General features: G+C 44.0%; 1 protein-coding gene and 2 non-coding genes across 3 annotated transcripts in view; 2 read left to right on the top strand and 1 right to left on the bottom strand.

Moving 5' to 3' along the window:
• Nucleotides 1–10,146, bottom strand: part of Hsepi (D-glucuronyl C5-epimerase) — a 57,507-nt gene extending 47,361 nt beyond the window's left edge. The window contains exon 1 of the mRNA XM_084599119.1: nucleotides 10,006–10,146. The gene's annotated coding sequence lies outside the window, so the exon portion shown is untranslated. The remainder of the gene's footprint in view (nucleotides 1–10,005) is intronic.
• Nucleotides 10,147–10,367: 221 nt separating this feature from the next.
• On the top strand, nucleotides 10,368–10,439 carry TRNAE-UUC (transfer RNA glutamic acid (anticodon UUC)). The gene has a single exon. It is a non-coding gene; the product is annotated as a tRNA-Glu (tRNA).
• Nucleotides 10,440–10,444: 5 nt separating this feature from the next.
• TRNAQ-CUG (transfer RNA glutamine (anticodon CUG)) lies at nucleotides 10,445–10,516 on the top strand. Its single transcript has one exon. It is a non-coding gene; the product is annotated as a tRNA-Gln (tRNA).
• Nucleotides 10,517–14,831: the final 4,315 nt, after the last annotated feature.

The raw sequence follows: 14,831 nt of genomic DNA, 5'->3' as shown, positions 1-14,831 counted from the left end.
ACTTTCTGCCGCCCCCTGCTACGGTTTCCTTCCCTTGGAATCCAGTTTGTTACCCTAAGCGACCATCGGTTATCCTCTCTTTGCACTACATGTCCTGCCCATGCCCATTTCTTCTTCTTAATTTCCACTAGAATGTCGGTAACTTGAGTTATTTCTCTGACCCATTCCACACGCTTCCTATCTCTTAATGTTACCCCTACCATTTTTCGTTCCACAGCCCTCTGGGTTGTCCAATAGGGACCCGCAAATCGAAGGTCGATGCGACGATCTTTCCCCTACAATACGACGACAGCACAACTTCGAAGCCATATATATATTTAGAGAAAGGCCGTAACGAGCCAGCTTGTAGGCGACTGTCGCAACATGCGCCCGCCCGCGAGTCTCTATTGGATTGCCACGCACGTCAGTCGCTGCAGCAGAAGCCGTAAATGTCGCCAGACTCCGGAGTGCCGTGAACAGGGTTTCACCTGTCGCACCTCAACTCCGCGAACTAAATCCCCCTGATAACAGAATGGCACGCCACGAGGCGAAGAAAGGCGGGACTTGACAGAAAAATAATAAAGGAAACAGAAGCAGGCGCACAGGTCGCCCGTGTACCGCTCGGCAGAAGGCTGTGTCGCCCGAAACCATTTATCTCGGGAAGAACTCGGTCGTCTGGGGGAAAGAAGTCGGTGCGACACGCTATATACCAAGTTCAGGCGCCAAAGGCGAGGAGAAACGCGCGCACAGGCCTTCCGGCGACAACGCACGCCACCAAACAAACAGGGCTTCTCTCGGTGCATTATCTTTCTTTATATATTCGCCGGCACCGGCGCGCGCGCTCGTTCATCTATAACAATTGCGGCAGATCTGGCAGCGCGGCTCGCGCGAACGGCGCCGATCGAATCGCACACGAAGGCGTGGGGGGTCGCAAGAAAGGGTTCCGCCGAAGGCGCGCGGGCGGCCGTGCCAAGGGTGAAACACTTTGCGCCGGCACGGCGCGAAGAAAGCACGCGTGGCGGCCCTTCCAGCGGTTCGAAGCTTGCCGCTGTCGTCACGCCAGCGAACAACGCGAGCACTTCCGGCCACGACGAGACGAAGTCGCACGCACGCATGCAACAGCGTGTTCCATGCGAGGCGTTAACATCGAGCTGGGAAGGAATGACGGGGCACGGGTTGACCGCCAGCACTGATAAGCAGCTGACGCTGTTCGTCAATAAAAAATAATAATAATGATAATACGATATCAATGGCATGGATCTCGCACTGTCCCTTTCCCCCACAGTAAAATGACAGTTCTAACAGGCGTCGGCGGCGGATCAAGATAAAGTTCGCAAGCTGGAAATCGTTGCAAGAGTTTTGCCGACCGTATTGATTTAGTCGGGCTTTGTTGTCGCCAATGCGACTCAGTGGTGGCAAAAATTTCGCGAACTCGAAGCTCGCGCCATGGCGCGATTCTTTAAGCTTGTTGCGCAGCGACGCTGCGCGACAGGGCTTCGGAAAGGCTCCGCCGTCGAACCCGCAACCTTTGCTTTCTTGATAACCTAACCAAGTCACGGAATAGTATATAGTGAGATGCGACTTACGGGGACAGGGTTGAGTTAGCACGAGGTCTCGGACTTCGTGAGCGATTTACATTAACGCACAGGTGTTCATTCATACCGATAGCAATTTATGTCTGTATTTGACAAATTATATTCGCGAAATTCCAGTCCTTTGACCCCAATTCAATTGCCCCCATTCCATGTGCAACGAAAATCACAATTTTATACATTTGCCTTTTTTATTTAGAATTTTCAATTCGAGTTTGAATTCTAATTCTAACAATTTTAAAATTCTGGGTGCAATTAAATTTTAATTACAACTTCAATTCCAATCAATCATATATTCAATTCTATTTTTATTCCCATATGTCACCCCTACTAATATAACCTCCTCCTATAATCTTCCAAATCCAATCAAGCGCGCAATTTTGATTCGAATTCCAAATCTTAATTCAAGTTCCAACTGTAACTAAATCTAATTCCAAAATTCAATTGTTTTTCTAACTCCAATTCAATTCCCAATTTCAAGTCCACCCATCTCCCCTTCCGATAGTCCACCCTATCCACACACCTGCTATCCTTCCCCAGTACATGACGTCACACCACTGACAAACGTCGGAAGCCAGGTTCGCGTTTACGTAGCCGTTTCAATATCAATTACCTGCTGCGTTAATAGAAAATAACTCCCACTTGGCGGACACTGCAACCTGCGGGACTTTTGGATAACGATAAAAAAAAAAAATATTGACGCTCATGCTGTTCGAAGCAAACCCGCGCCTCACGATCGCCGGAAACCTTGAGTATAAGACAACCAGCCCCAGCAAGGAAAACAATATTTCAGAAGGCGGCGCCCTCTCGGACAGGGACTTCAGAGAGCGAGAGTTGTGGATTTTGCTTAACGGAGCATGCACGCAACGGCCTGGCAAGTGCAAGACGACTTCAAATCAATCATTAATCAATCAATTTTTTATTTGACTTGAGGCGGCTGAGGCTGAGTAGACAGATGTACCGCGTCAACGATACATGTTGATGCTTGCATGTCATGCTGGCCAGTCTCAACAGAATTCGCGCCAAAACGACGACGAGAACGCCAGAGGAAGCTAATCGCGCCTGAAAGGTAAAACAAGAAAAGGGCGTTTCATACTCCACACGGAAGTCTAGTTCCCGCGTCTACGTTTCTCTGACGTGAATTTATTACCCAGCCAGAGGAGACGTCAAACCTGTCATTTCGTTTTTCATGACCAGCACTGGCATCCTCCTAAATTTCCTTCCTGCTTCGAGCTAGTCCAATGGCTCCTTCTAAAGAAGCGTGTTAATTTCTCTACAGGGCGTTTGAAGACGTGGCCCTGTCCGCGTTTTCGCCAATGCACACAAGAATCGCTCCATAATTGCAGATAAGCCCTTCAGGCGTTATTTTTTGTTCAAATAAAGGAAGACGTCAAATCCTCCACATTTTTCTAGAGAGTAAGCAGAGAGTCTTTAACAACAACAACAAAAAATGATCATCCTCCAAGAAGCTTAATTATGGAATTGCTACGGAGAGATCATATCCAACCACCGTTACAAAACGCTTGGTTTCAGTGTCTCAATTTCACTCGTGTGATTAGAAGTCGTTATGCAAACAAATGATGACGTTTTTTGTCATTTTAAACGACTCATGCTTGCAAAAAAAGAGAAAAGAAAGTGCGCGCTCAGAGGAGCCGCACCAGAACTACGCAAAAAGCGCATGCGTCTAGAATCGCAGTGCAGCTTTCTTCCTGCAACGCTTATTTCGCTCAATCAAAGCTATCGTCCTGTTTTGTTTGTGCCAACCGTTAGCACGCCGTCAGTGCATTCAACGGCGGCAGTTCCTTAACACAACAAAGCGTAGATAACTTAGTAGTGTCCAATGCGCCGTGACTACGAAGCCTGTGACCGATCATTACTTCATTGTTGCGGAAAAGAAAACAAACCTTAAAACCAAAGATGAACACGTACTATCCTGACGCCCAGCGTCAACCGACCCTACGCCAACGCCACTCGTTTTTATAGCGTGAGCTGTTCACATCACACGCGCAGTGCGCAGCCTAAACACAAGTATTCAAATCCAGACATAACACCTGCGCAGGTTGCAACAGTCTGCACGCCCGCTGTACGTGTTATGCCACGTAGAAATGTGAGCTAAGTCATTTGAAGTTCCGCGCCGCTAGGACAAACAGAAAAATTCACCAAATTTGAGGACAGCGACAAGCATGAAGCGCGAACTAATTTATTCAAAAATGCGTCAGGCGTGCTATATACCACCTATTGAGGGTAATAACAGAAAATTTGTCCAGCTGGTTGATTGACATGGTAGAAAGCGCGTAAAGACGACACAGGGCGAAAGACAAGGAGGGTATAATCTACCATACCTATGACAGACCCTTTGAGGTACTAAAACGAAATGAAAAGGAACGGCACGAAAAGAAATTCAGGGGCGACCAATGCGAGTGGCGCTCAGGGGAATGTGTATAGCATTTGAGCACCGATAGTGAGTTCTTTGTGATGACGACCTAAAAATATAATTAAGTTTTCTTTTTTTGTTGCTGTCGTTGTTATCCCGCATTCCGTCTGACTTGCTATTTGCTCATCAGATGACGCTTTCGAACCAGTTTTGCGACCCCAGATGCAAACTTTTTTTTCGCCTTCCCCGAAAAACGGCCGCCCGCGTCCAAGCTGCCGAGCGCCCTAACCACTGCGCCACTTCGGCCTAGTGCTTTAGGTTGGCTTTCTCACGATACACATTGATAAAATCTCGCCGCTTGAATGGAATACAGTTGTAGTTTAAGTCTTTTATGATTTCGAAACGTTCAACTTACTCTTGTAAAGGCACCATACGCAGAGATGCTATTTCACCAATGTGCCCTAAACCAACTTGGCGAGCTATCGAGGGATATCTTTTCACATTCGCTATTTCGAACCACAAAACCGATTCCCAAAATTTGCAAACTGCACTTTTACCTCCAACTTTGAATACCGCCAATTTCGGCCTGAATCCAAAACTAGAAAATAGCCAAATTTACTGAATTACCTTATTTACTCGATTCCAGGCTCCCCTCTATTTTTCACGATCGCAATGCCGAAAGTGGGGGAGGTGCTTAGATTACAAAAAAAAAAAAAAATCTAAAATATCCCACACCCCTGTTTTCGCGGCAATATCCTGACGACAAGGGCGCGAGAAATAACATTTTATTTGGCAAACGCGATTACAGTTCGCTGAGAGTTCAAGCTTTGGCACAGTCTTCAAACTCATTCCGACTTCCGTTACGGCTGTCCAACAGTTGACACCAAACAAAGCAGCGCCGCCCCAAATGTCTGTGAAACCTGCCGAGCTCCGCCGAGAAGGCACAGATTCCAGGTTCACGTCAAGGTATATGTGCACGTGATAACACGCTGAAAAGTTATTGGGGTCGCTTTCGGCCGGGTTTTCGCATTCTGTGCTGCCAGCGGTCTTGTAGTGTCATAATGCAGCAACACCGTGTAGTCAGAAATCGCGCCGCGGATACCACGCCACCTCTGGACTCCGACGGCTCCGGCTCCGGCTCGAAGACTGCGAGCAAGTGGGCTAGCATCCTTGTCTACGCGCTCCCCCTCGCAAAAAAAAGGTGCTTAGAACCGCATGCAAATTTATTAATGCGTAAGCATTGTATGGTCATGTTTGCGGCTTCGTGTCATCACGAGCTTGTCCGCCCGATTACGTTCGAAAGAATGCATCAGACAGAGCATCAAAAATCTCGTATGGGACATAGGGAGGTGCATGTGGGTTAATTAGGTAATTAATTAGAGCCAAATAAGCAAATCGGACGTCGAAATAACCAGGAGGGTAATGTCGACATCCAAATGGGGTCACGTGGTACTTGACTTTCGGTGACGTAGACCTAACTTCCGGTGGCGGGAAATTTGAAATGATTGAATGTGAACGAGCGGGAAAAGGTGCGATTTGCGTGCACAAATGAGTGGGAATGGTTAGAAAGTGTGTAAGGAGACGTAATCAACCAACTTCAGTCTGAAAATTTTCGGGAGCATCGCAGAATCTGCAGTGAAGAAATGCGTTGCTGCCACATCGCGCGCCCCTTGTCGAACACAAGGACCGTTCCGTTGAACGCATCAAAGTTAACCGGAGTTCTATAATTCGGTTACAGGAAAGGCGCAGTATCTGTCACTAGTGGAATCTCACTGACACATCTCGTGGACAGGAGGAGGAGGAGGATAAACATTTATTATTTGAGGAAGTCAGGCAGGCAAGAGCTTCCGCTCTAGATGGCCAGGAGCCCTTGAGCTTTGGACAAATCTCGCCGACGCGAGATTTTCACTATGAGCTCGAATTTCACCATGAGTTGGTTCACAGGAAGGGAAAGGCGCAGTATCTGTCCCACTTGTTTCTGTAGACACCTGAAGTTGTTTTGGGTTAACATCGAGTCCACAAGCCGGCGACCGGATTTTCGCGTAATGGGCATGAAAAGGCGCTATAGTGTCGAACTTGAAGCGGCCTCCTAGCTTCTTGCAAGTAAACGCTTTCCCCTAAAAAGGCTGCCGGCGTGGCTGAAACCGCAGCGTGTTGCTGGGAACGCCGTCAAAGCACAGGACTGTAGCGGCGGCGCGCCGTGCTCGGGGGACTATACTTCGCTCGGTGGGGTCATCAGGGCGGCGAGCCCGTGCGCCGCGGCCAATGATGTGCCACGTCTCTACGGGAATTCACGATGATGCCCCCTTTCAAATCTCGGCGGCGGTACGCGCAACCTTCTTCGCACCCGGCCCGAACAGCGGTCTCCATTCCATCCGGATTTGCATTGGTAATGCCGAGGCGGCTCACTTTGGAGCTCGCTTCACGTGTCGATTCGTGTGAATACATTGCATTCTGCGCCCGTAGTTGCTTTCACTCTTCTCTTTGCCTGCATGTCTGCGACTGCGTTTACGCAGGAACTGACTGGACAAAATAAGGAAAGAAAAAAATGGAGAGGAAAGAGAATTAGGAAGAGTAGGAAATGGGGGAAAAGGAAGACTATTCGGGAGAGGGCACGGTCCGCAAATCTCGGGTGAAAGTAACACGGCCGAGGCAAACGCAAGCACAGTCACCTTGAGGGAAGCTTTTGTTTTGTTTAACCACTTTAATCCCTTCTCTTTATTTAGTGTAGGCTGATAAGGTTGCACTGACAACTTGAAGGAGTGAGTTCAAATGTCGCTACGAGCAAGACGCAATAGCACTTCCTATTATTTGACTGCGCCCTTTCCTAGTACCAGCGTCCCAAACAACAGCGATATGTTATCTCGCATCTTTTCCAAAACAAACCTTAATGAATAACTAGATCGGTTCTGGCGGCTGTCGGGCTGAATTAACAAGAATCGGCTTAGTCCTTATGCAGAGGTGCAATGAGTAAGAAAACAAACCACACGAAATTAGGGAAAATATTTAGGTAAGCAATGTTAGCTGTAAAGAATGCTTCCAGACTGCATGAAGGAACTCTATGTTCTCTGATATGGAGGTGCTCAGTCCATTAAAATATATATATTTTTTTATCCATGCACTGAGATCGCTACTTGGTTTGTTTGGATCCTGGACAAAAACATACCAGTGTGTTAAATAAAGACTGAAGACAGGTGAACAGAACATACAGCAGCAAGATATTCATAACTAACTTTGATTACAGGGCAAAGAAACATTTATATACTGATACAAAAATAAAAATACAATGTAAGTCGCATCTCGGCAGACTATAATATCAGTTTCCGCTGTCAAAATTTCAGCTCCCTTGTCTTCCGTGCGTTGTTTTGTTTCTGTCAAGAATAGAGCGCTGTCCAGAACCTGCTCTACTGCTTTTGCACCATTAGAGGGAACAGCACAGCTCCAATAGTCAAAAGGAGTAGGCAAGAAATGTGCCTTTTTTCTTTCTTTTTTTCCTTGAAAAATATTGGGAAGGTACACAACACATACAGACAAAAAAAAAGCATACTTATGAGAAAAGCTACAGTGGCCCCTAATGCTTCCTGAATAGCTGGCAGCAAGGAAGAGTTTTACGGGTGCACAGTTGCACACTCTCCTTGGCTTATTTCTGTTGCTTCAAGAAACAAGTGCATGCAAGCATGACAGAAACTCTGCAGCAGTTAATAAGGCTGCTGCTTAGACTGCTACTCTTTTGATTAAGCAAAAACTTGGAAAATGGCTACATAAACAACTGCAATGATATGTGCGTAGAAAAGTTATCACACAGCCACAGTGTAGCATGCTATCGTTGCAAACAAACAAGGAATAATATATATATTGGTCATACGGTGTAGGAATACCCAATTACAAGAGAAAAAGTACTTAAAGTGAGGTCCAAACCAGTGCAAAAGGACACGAGAAGGCAAAAAGAACAAGAATATTGTTCTGACCTTCAGTGCACCTTACAAGATAACTTTTCAAAGCATATTTTGTTACATGTAACCTTGAGCAGTGCATCAGCTAGGCATCACTCATTCAGCCCAAAAGAGAGTACTATTACTACCTTATCTGGCCATTAGTCAACCAGTTACCAGTAACCACATGAACAGGAGTGAGAGAGGGTTCGAATATTCCTCACAGCATATCCTGTTACTGATTTTGGGTACCAAACGGGCTACAGACACGTCTCATATTGCAGCACATTGATCCTGGCTGTTAAGCACCCCCAAGACCAGTTTTGCTATTTGGCAAGATTTTCATGCTTTGTCTGTTTACACAATATGTAGAACTGCAGGCGATAAACTGTATGGAAGAGAAAATTTAATCACTATAATGTGTTGAAAGGACATGCATCTGCATATTCAAAAGAAGCCAGACAGGCTGCACATGCCTATGTTTAGGCTCTTTTGATTGCAACTGCAAACATGTGTCGACAGAAGTTAAAGCTCTGTAAGCTCCACACAAATTCCAGTCAGTACTGAATCCATGGTTAGCATACAGAGAAAAATCCTAGTATCTCTGCACAAAAATTGACTCTAGGCACTGAAGAATAAAGAGTGCAAAATCCTGTGGCCCCTAAAGAGGCCACAGAATGTGTAGTGCCAATGCCAGAGATTCCTATGACAGAATTATTGCTGCAGAAATTTCGACTATCATGCAACTGCTCTGTTAATTTTTCATAGGCATAAAAAATGTTGCTTATAATGTTCTAAGGCCTCTTGCTGAGTTATGTACACTGATATAAGTCAATGAAAGAATGAAGTTATAAACTTTGGCCAGTTATTCACATAATTAAATTGAAGTGTGCGCATGCTAGAAGTTGCAGTTTGCCTTTAAGATGCCATGTAAGAACAATACTGAAATTCTGTTATATCTGCCTGCGCTAGGGAATGAAAGGCAAGGAGGATGGGGGGGGGGGGGGGGGGGGTTGAAAGTGGTGTGAGGCTACAGGGGCACACCACAAAGTGGAGCTTGTATTCTGTTTATATGAAAAGCGACTGAAGTATTCAGGCCATTCCTTCGTAATGAGTTTTTAATGAATGGCCGCTAATGTACTAGCTGCAATTAGGTGCATTTGAAAGCGCGCGCATAGTGTGACATGACCGCACAATACCATATCCTATCATATCATATATCATATCATACCATATCATATCATATCATATCATATCATACTTACTATCGTTAAGAGTTTCTTTCCTTGTTACAGCGCTATCCTCTAGGCCAACTACATGCAGCAGTGTAACACTGCACTACACATTTTGCTGTTGTCATTGTAGCTGAATGAGCGTTTGCAAATGGTACTTGCGCCACAAGCTTTCAATCAAAAGAACACGCAAGAGCCCAGTAGAGAATGAGGTCAAATTAGCACACTGTGAATGTCTTGTCAAAGGCACACGTACTATGGACGAGCGCGGAAACCATATGGCGCGTGCAGGGAACAGAATCGGAAAGTTAAAGCATCCACTCCTTATTTATCTTGTTTTTTGTATCCAGCATCATTCCGCTGTTCAACCGAACATCTATCTTTTTTTAAACAATCAGATCAGTATGGTTGACAAACGTAACGTAGCATAAGAAAAAATGTAAGGAAAGAAAAACCGTTACATGTATACGATCGTGCCAGCGCAACACGCAGCTCCTGCGAGCGCGTAAGGTGACACTCCAATAAAGAATAACCTAGTTATGTTGCCTCCCCGCAACAAGCATGCTTGACGTCTAAAATTGGCGACGCTGGCTGTTGTCTCACTGCCGCGCGAGCAGTGCGAGCAAGGTAAACAAGGTAAACCGCGCGCAACACAGGTGATTACTGTAAGCAAGCGAAGCAAGCAAGGCATAGTATTAAGAGCAGCGCTGTTTCCATCTGGAGTTTGAACTTTTAAAAATAAATAAGACAAATTAAATTCTGCATAACACGCAGCAGGTTTGGATTAGACCGAGCAACAAAACAAGTATAGCATCTGTACCGAAGCGCATCGGAAGGGTCTGCAACAGTCGCGTAGGAAGACTACACAGCCATCAGCTACTGTAATTCGTACTCACACTTATGACATGCCGGAGTTCACAAGTTCAATTATCAAGTCCGAAGTAACTCACACGCACCACACCACAACGCGCACATCCGCACGACCATCGCGAGAAAAGGGCAATGATGTTTTGAGCCTTCCCAGGTTTCGCCTGTGCCGCCATCTATTCGCAAATTCGCGCACCAGCTTCTCGACTAGGCCTTTTGCTGGGTTTTGCCATGCAGATGCGTCAATCAGTTCTGCGGTTATAGTGAATTTAGATGTCAAACATAAGCATTGGCGTGACTTGGGTGCAAATATCAACATTACAAAAACACAGGCATTAAAAGTGAGTAATACTAGAATTATATATTATCAAAAGTATCTTCTGCAGCATGTTCCGATGTGGTCTAGTGGCTAGGATACCTGGCTTTCACCCAGGAGGCTCGGGTTCGATTCCCGGCATCGGAGTGCATGGTCCCATGGTGTAATGGTTAGCACTCTGGACTCTGAATCCAGCGATCCGAGTTCAAATCTCGGTGGGACCTGCGATTTTTTTTCGTCCGTTTTTCTTATTGTTGGGTGCTACCTGGCCGAGACTGTTCTAGGGACTTTATGTTCTCGTTCTTGTCCTATATCTGCCTATATTTAAACTTTAGACACTACGGCTCGTTGACAAATGATAACTGTTAATAATATAAAGAAAGTACTCTCGATGCGCGATGGACCGCTGCTGGAAGTTAGCGCTATGTGCGTGTGTACTTTCTGTCTTCGTCTCTGTCGCGCCATGTATTCCTTACTATTATTATTACTTTTTTTTTAATACATTCAGGGTTCGTGAAGGCATTACAGAAGGGAGTGGAATGCATGAAAAAAATGTCAGAAAAATATAAAGCACAGGAAGTGCGGCAATACAGAAAAAATAAGGACTCCAAAACTAAAGCAGCAAAATGCAGGTTACTGGGAATGAATATATGTTCTTCAACGGCAAATCTGAACAACACAGTGTCAGTAATTGTGGCAATTGTGGTTCCATTCGTTGCTTGACTTGAAAATAATTGAGTAATAATATGTGTAAGCAACAGAAGGGGTGCATACTTCATGAGGATGGTCTGTAAAGGATGAAATTTATGTAGGTTCAGAGAGAAGCTCTTCTTTAAAGATGTTGATCGTGATGATAAATTTGTGAAAGAAAAATAAGCGAGATTTTTTTTTTTTTTTAATATCGAAAAAATAATTGAGTAATAATATGTGTAAGCAACAGAAGGGATGCATACTTCATGAGGATGGTCTGTAAGGGATGAAATTTATGTAGGTTCAGAGAGAAGCTCTTCTTTAAAGATGTTGATCGTGATGATAAATTTTGTGAAAGAAAAATAGGCGAGATTTTTTTTTTTTTTTTTTTATAACGAAAGAAGTGGAAGGTTCAAGGTGGGGTAGGACGAGAGAAAGACGATGGCTACACAGTATGAAAGAGGCACTGAACAAGGGGCTGAGCCAACGTTTCGACATGTTTGTTGGCTCGGCTTGCAAACTGAGGCTTCCCGTCAACCCTTGTTGAGTGCTCTTTCATTATGTTTTGGTGAGCCACTCAAGACCAGGATCCCACAATGAGCGTGCATTTCGGATTCTGGCCGTATGAGTGATTTATAGCGTAACTGTTTTAAGGAGGATGGTGCCATAGAGAAATTAATAGAAGAAATAACGTGGTCAGGCAATTCATTAATGTAGGTATGGAAAAGTAATGATCTGAGCACAGAATTCCCTGGGAGGAAAGCCTCAGGAAACTGGAAAAGGAGGTTATTGGCATATATATAAACTGTGTTCTGTTGAGAAGGAAATTTTCGATCGACTCTGAATGGTTTAGTCTGACTTCAAACAAAGTAGTTGATATAGTTAACAAGATCAAACGCCTTGGTGAAATCAATGAATATGCAGTCGATGTAGAATCCAGTCTATGGCTGCGAAAGAATTAAGGTCATCATTAAAGGATATGAGCTCTGTATCAATGAAAAATATTTGCGAAAACCCATGCTGATGTGGCATAACCAATGAGTTATTTTCAATAAAATTACCCAGACTGGAATAGATTTGCTCAAAAATTTTGTATGAAAGGCTAAGGACATATATGTTTATAGTTAAAATTATATAGATAATTTAGCTATAAACATTTAACTATAAACATAAATTATATAGATAAAATTATATAGATAAAAAAAATTCCGTCTATGCCTGAAGATGAAGAAAATTTTAAAATCTTATAATTATAAGCTCTGTACACCGACCAAATAAATCATTACAGTGTCCATCGGAGGAAATTTGAATTCATGCAGTCAGTGTCAGGCAGAGGAACAGATGCAGTCGAGAGGAGGTATTTGAAAATACTTCACTAACGCATCACAATATTTTAAGGGCATTAGCTGTTGCTACTAACATATTTGCCGATTTCTCGTCCGTTTCTCCGTCGCGCTCAGATTCAAGAGGGCGGCCAAATCATGGGATCATACCTACAGCATTACAAATAATTTCTTACCAATCACATGACAATCCGTACAACGTAGTCAATCCCTTGGTCCACCATATATGCGACGTTCCATATGTGACCGAAAAATGAGTGTATGAACAACACCGGAACAAGTAGACTTCGCAATCAGGCATTGGAGCTATAGTTGGCGTGGTTAGTGTGTTATATTGATTTGCGAGAAGTTGAAATCAGTGAACAAGCTTAGAAACGCTGTGGTTTCAGATGACGGATCTGAGGCAAATGGAATGAGGGCTCACCAAGTTATTAGAGGATAAATAAATCACTAAGGTGGAATATATATGAATTTGTGAATCTGACGACGATGCCGTTCTAAACGTCATGAAGATGTCACGATGTCACGTCAGAAAACAATGTCACGATGGCTAATTGCACATGCATGCGTACACCACTTTCAAGGAGTAGACATCAGGTTTGTGAAATCTGTGAATGTGGTCTGCTGTGACAATTAGGACACCTCCGACAGATCTTTGAGCATGATCATATCGATATATGTTAAAGGACTTTTCGCAGATGAAAATTTCATGGTTAGAAATCTTTATATTAAGCCAAGTCTTGGTAAGTGCGCAAACATCGGTGTTGCAAGTACCAGTCAGAGAGCACAGGTCATCACGTCTACTCCCTAGGCTTTGATTGCTTGACAAAAAGTAAGCAAATATGTCACTTGCAGCGTCACGAACCTAGATTCATTGCTAAGACAAAAGCGAGTCTTTTCGGCTGATGAAGGTTCGGCTGCGTTGACATGTGCAGAGGAATCATCAGGATTATCATATTCAGATTAACAGACACTACCCGTCGAAGGAAGGCCTACAGCATCCCTTTTTTTTTTTTTTTTTTTTTTTTTTTTTTTTTTGTAGATAAACAGCTTGCTGCATTGAACTGAGTACTGCTGACAGCTGGCTTTACTAAAATCAGACTTTTTTCGCGATGTGCGAGTAGCAGGGAAGTATTCGCAGACACTGACGCCTGACGATCTTAGCGCTGACCTACTGAAAAAAAAAATAAATAAATAAAAAGCCGCTTTGATGTTACAGCTCGAAAACTTGGCAATCAGAGGACTATAAATTCTGTAATATTTTGCACCTGCACGTGATTCACGAGTGGCTCTACTTGTGATTTGAACCACATTCAGAGTTCAAAGCTCGCTGTAACATGCGTTTTGCTTTGTGCAGCTGCTTGCCCGAATGCACTTGGTGTTTCGTGCATTCTTTCCATTTTATAGCTAAGCTCTACTACTCAAGGTGCAATTTCGGATTTTGCCAGCTGCCCGCTGATCGAGAATTGTGACGGACACTGTGCCTCTTCTTTCCTATAAATCAAATTAGAAATTAATTTTAAGTGTCTATCGAAAAGTGAGCACGATACAGCGCCTTCCTTTCTCAAACACTCAGACAATGTATAAAAATTGTATTGCGGAATGAAAAAGCGCTGTCGCGCCTTAAGACGAAGCGTGAGCGTCCCATAATTGAAAGCATCAAATCATGCACAACCTTCATAAACCATGCAAAGCCATCAGAGCTCTCGCTCATGTGACTAGGTTCAGGTCATGCTTCTTTGAGCTTCTCAGTACCTTGCACAATATATGCGAAGCTCATACACTCACCCCCGAACGGATACCATATTGTCATGTAGCCATTATAATAATTACTGTAAGGTGTTATATGATTGTACATGATAGTGGCTTTCCAACAGAATACATTGTTAATTATGATTCAGACTATATAGTAACGTTTCACACATTGTAGAAGCAATAATATTTACTCGGAACTTTAAACTAGAGTGTCTGTCGTAAAGTACATAATACAACAATTGGAACATTTTTTAAAATACTCGTTTTAAAATATATACATTGTAATGCAACAATATATAACGCTATTGCAACTTACACAATTTTATAACAGCACTCTGACGATAGAGGCAGAACGGAGATGCATGCGTGTGCTGTGCAATGTCAGCGCATGTTAAAGATCACCAGGGTCGAAATTACTTCGGAGTGAACAGCCCAACCACGCGCATTCCCTCCAATCTTACCTACCCTGATTTAAAACTGATTTATTTATAGGAAGGGAAAGGTGCGGTAACTGTCTCACTTGTTTTCTGTGGACACCGCAACCGCGCCATAAGGGAAGGGAGGAAGGCGGGAATGAAAGTGGAAAGAGAGAAAGAGGAGCCGTAGTGGAGGGCTACGGAGTAATTTCGACCACCTGCATGGGGACCACCTACCCTAACGGCGCGGTTCAGGTGCACTATGGAGAAAGTGAGATGCTGCGCCTTTCCTCTCCCGTAAACCAATTTATTATTATTATTCTGACGTTTATGTT

Source organism: Amblyomma maculatum, chromosome 3 (assembly GCF_055883805.1).
Source record: "Amblyomma maculatum isolate TAMU_Amacu chromosome 3, ASM5588380v1, whole genome shotgun sequence".
NCBI classification, from domain to species: Eukaryota; Metazoa; Arthropoda; class Arachnida; order Ixodida; family Ixodidae; genus Amblyomma; species Amblyomma maculatum.
Note: the sequence above shows the minus strand (reverse complement) of the source record. Positions and strands in the feature narration are given on the sequence as shown.